The 4,471-nt window shown below is 44.5% G+C and overlaps 1 long non-coding RNA gene across 1 annotated transcript in view; it reads left to right on the top strand.

Annotated features, from left to right (window-relative positions):
- Positions 1 to 4,188, top strand: part of LOC114027902 — a 6,070-nt gene extending 1,882 nt beyond the window's left edge. Inside the window, exons 3-5 of the long non-coding RNA XR_003567310.1 lie at positions 1,834 to 2,000; positions 2,383 to 2,730; positions 4,110 to 4,188. This is a non-coding gene — a long non-coding RNA (uncharacterized LOC114027902). The remainder of the gene's footprint in view (positions 1 to 1,833; positions 2,001 to 2,382; positions 2,731 to 4,109) is intronic.
- The last annotated feature ends 283 nt before the right edge of the window (positions 4,189 to 4,471 follow it).

The raw sequence follows: 4,471 nt of genomic DNA, 5'->3' as shown, positions 1-4,471 counted from the left end.
TCTCTCTCTCTCTCTCTCTCCACTCTTCTCTCCCTCCCTTTTTCCTCTTCCCTCCACTTTCTCCCTTTTGCTCTTTCCCTTCTCTTTCCTTCTCTCCCCCTTCTCCCTCTCCCTCCTTTCTCCCCTCTTTTCCTCTCCCTCCCTCTCTCTTTCCATCCCTTCCTCTGTCCCACCTCCACCCCCTCTCTAACTCCTGATCTCAAGTCCCCCTGCCAGCTCAAAGATTAATTGCATTCAGGGCTGTGAGGGAATGCTTGTCCCCCTGAACTACAAGGTTCAGCATGCGACCCAGGTTTCAGCCCCCTATTATATGAGGAACAATAAGAAACTCTCAAGAATGAACTTCTGAAGACACAGAAGGTGAAACAGTTCCAATGAGGCAGAAAAATGGGAGTTGTTAGGAGAGATTGAAGTGGATGCGCAAGGAGCTAACCAACTATCTTGGATTTAAAAAAAATTAGATATATGCAAAGTACTTGAGTATTAGACTATTTTCCGAAGAGGAGGTAACAGGAAGACTATAAGAATAGCAGAGTCAGGCAAAAATAGTGTCTGGAGGGCTAATACTTCTAGTGATCTGGAGGTTGAATGCAAAGCCAAGCAAACAAAATGAGGGTTCTTTTAAAAGCTGTGCTGAGGGAACAGAAGGATCATGGGATAGGCTTGCTAACTGGGGGTGGATGAGATGATGATGACTGACCACAGAAAGAGAAGGCAGAAGAGCTTGATTTTTTTTTTTGCTTGTTTTCTCTGTCAAAGTGGATGATTTTTGTACTAGAAATGACAGAACAAAAATGACTAACAGGAAATTTATTCCCAAGATAAGTAGTGAGATCAGATGAGAACACTTGGTTGCCTTGATGTTATTTCTTTCAGATATGAGATAGACTAGCTGACCCTTGAGTGCTCCTCCAACTCTAAATTCTGTGCTTCTCTGAATGGGGAAGGGAAAGGGAGGGAAGAAGCATTTGCTAAGCACCTACTGTGTACCAGGCATTGTGTATCCCATTATGTGTCTTACAAATAGTACCTCATTTGATCCTCACAACCACCCTGGGAGGTAGGTGCTGTTATTATCTCTACTTTCCTCCTTGAGGAAACAGGAACAGGTAGAGGTTAAATGACTTGCCCAGGGCAACATCGCTAGTAAATGTTTGAGGCTGGATTTGAACTCAGGTTTTCCTAACTCCCATGCCTGGCATTCAGTCATCTGTACCACTTAGCTACAAAGAAATATGGAAAGAACTTTATCAAAAAATGCAAAGTAAAAAAAATAACAAAATCAGAAAAACAAACTTTGCCCTGAATACATCAACAAAAAGAAGAAAGAGAGAGAGAATCAATGAACAAATAATCCTGATGGAACTCTTTAGAGGAAGTGATTGGAAAGCTGTATTATGTGTTGAAAGGACTTTGTTTAAAAGTCAATTATTGCCCTGTATTTCCATTAGTTGTATTGAGGCAGCATGTTGTAGTGGGTTAGAGAGCAGGTCTCAAGAGTCAAGAAGACCTGAGTTCAGGTCCCCTCTCTGACACAGACCGGCTGTGTGACCCTGGGCAGATCATCTGATTTCTCCAGGTAATGGTCTGAGTCAATACGTTGCAGGGAAGATGCTAACCTGTATTAGTCAAGGAAGGTCTATGCCCTCTCTTGCCCCCAGCTCTTTAATAAAATGAAGGGTCTAGCAAAAAATTTTTTAAGATAAATTATTATCCTTAATAAAGCCAAATTACTTTGTAGAACATTGATGATTCCTTCTCACTGCAGCTAACTTTTGCATGCCTGTGTCAAGCCAGATAGGTCACAGTCATTACCAATGTGTCCTTTCTCAGGTCTGTGAAAAAAGACACTACACTGAATTTCCTTTGTACATATTGGAAATTCCACACCGTCCCCATTCTGGAAAGAAAGAATATTTACTGTGAGCTGAGCAAGAAGACCCGTAAAATTACCAGGCTGGGGCCCTACACCCTGGACAAGAAGAGCCTTTACATCAATGGTGAGCAGCCAACCCTGCCCAGGACATGCAGTTCCTTGACCTCCATGCTTGGTCCCACTCCTCTTAGCCCCTCACCTGTCAAAGCAATTTTCTGTGCCTATGAGGATCCAGCTTTGCTTCAATGGCACCTGTCTTACTGAAAGTACCTTCCTATTATGTGTTTGGAGTCTGAGGGGAAGCAGAGGTCTCACAGAGGTAAGCCTAAGAACCCTACATGGGCAGATGGACTCCTGACCTGGGAACCACTTTGTGAAATCCTCTCTTAGCTGATGACCCATATTTTTCAGCTTTTTTGGCTTCAGATGCTCTCTCTCATGTTTCTCCTTAATCCTTTCTCAAAATCCTAGTCCCCTTCATCCATGGTTGTTCTCTCTCTCTGCAGGTTACAATGATCGAATAGCCCTCTCCTCCACCACAGGCTATGAGTATTCTTATCCTGGGGGCAAACAGAGAACACCACTTGTCCGTCCCAACCCTGTTCTCATAGCATCCTGGGAAAGAGAGGATGGACCACGGATGTAAAAGAGAGAGGAAGGCACCACGTCGCCCTCATTCTCGTAATTCAGTCTCCACCAGTTGACTCAGTGGCCAAGCCAAATGGAGTGCATTTTCCCTGTCTCTTACAGTCCATACCCCTCCTTGTCACATGGACAATTGGTCCACAGTTTTCATTCATGATATTTCCCTTCAGGTTCAATATTCAGAACCAGCACTCCAGCTCCATCCACAGGTAAGGTCTGCTTCCATCTTTGATCCATTCTCTGGGAAAGTTGTGCTACATTTGGACATAAGACTGAGAGATAGGAGATCTTAAGATCACAGATTTAGAGCTGGCAGGAAACTTCCAGGTCATCTAGTCTAACTCTTGCCCTCATTTTGCAGTTGACACTGAGGCCCAGAGAGAAGTGGAGGCCCAAAGTCACATAGGTAGAAAGCAGGACAGTTAGGGTGGGAACCCATGACTTCTTTCTCCAAATCCAACATTCTTTCCACTGCATTGAGTTGCCAGAGGAATAGGTTTATGGCTAAAGGTTTCCTGAAAGACTCATTAGTGAATTCAGTCTGCTGAGTTTTCCTTGGAAGAAGGACTAGGATAGTTTCAGCTGGGTGTCCTTAATGATGATGGTGATGGTGAACATTATTATCATCTATCATTTAGATAGTACTTTAGGGTTCACAAAGCACTTTAGAGATATTAGCTCATTTGAATGAACACTTCTGAAGTTCAGGCATGGAGATGTCTCTCCTTCCTACATAGTAGCCTGTGTTGGTCATGATGTTGAGAGGTGGGAGAGGCTGAGCAAAGTTTAGAGGGTTCCCTCATGGATGCAATTAATAGGGACAGGACACGTAATTTTCCTCCTAAGGACAACACCACCTGGGCATCCCTGAATGTGCTGAATGACACACAGGCAGCATGTCAGACATCTCTCCCTCTCTTTTTTGTAGCCAGGGTCTTCAGCCTTGATACTTTTACCATAAATTTCACTGTCACCAATCTGAAATATGCAACAGGAATGAGCCACTTTGGCTCCAGCAAATTCAGTTCTGTGGAGAGTGCCCTGGAGTGCCTGGTGAGACATGACCCCCTTCCGTCCCCTCTGCCAAGCTGCTTTCCTCAGCCTTGGTATTGAGGCTTGATCTAGAAGGCCCACTCTCTCCTTTTACTTCCAGCTTGATTCTGTCTTTACAAAGACCAGCCTTGGCTCTCATTATACTGGATGCAAGCTGACCTTGCTGAGGTGAGATTCCTGGGAGTCAATGGCCTCATCAGGCATGGTACCGATTGGTGGTACCTTCAGAAAAGAGGTGTCTCCACCCTGCTATAACATAGGTCCTGGGAGATTTTCCAATTCCTCAATGAATTTATCCACATCCTCTTGCCACATAGTCTCAGGGAGGGGAATTCAGACTTGGAATTTTGGCAGTTCCCTACAAATTCTCTAAAGTAGACCCGGTGAGACACAACACTGTTGCCTCATTTAACCATCATCCATTTCAGTGTTTGCCTCAGGCTTCTCAAGGGTGGCTGCCCCCTGACTTCAGGAGTTATCAGATTTTTCAGGTCCCATTTCAGGCTTCTGATGCCTTTTTTGCCTTCTTTCCCAGGCCTTTGAAGGAGGGAAAAGCAACCGGAGTTATTATTGCTTGTGCTCATCGGATAGATCCTGCCAGCCCTGACCTAGATAGAGAAAAACTGTATTGGGAATTCAGCAGCCAGACCTGCTGGCTCACGAGACTGGGACCCTACATCTTAGATGAGGAAAGTCTCTACGTCAATGGTGAGTGCAGTGCTTTGTATATAGTAAGTGCCTGATACCTGCTTTTTAATCCATCTATCCATCCATCCATCCATCCATTCATCCATCCATCCATCCATCCAATGGTAAGTAGCCCAGGTCTTCAAATGAACTTCTTTCTTTTAGTTCCTCATTTCAAGGGATTGGGACATGTGTCTCCAATTCACTCTC

Source organism: Vombatus ursinus, unplaced genomic scaffold (genome assembly GCF_900497805.2).
Source record: "Vombatus ursinus unplaced genomic scaffold, bare-nosed wombat genome assembly UNPS02004829.1, whole genome shotgun sequence".
Lineage (NCBI taxonomy): Eukaryota > Metazoa > Chordata > Mammalia > Diprotodontia > Vombatidae > Vombatus > Vombatus ursinus.
This window is presented reverse-complemented; position numbering and strand designations above follow the sequence as displayed.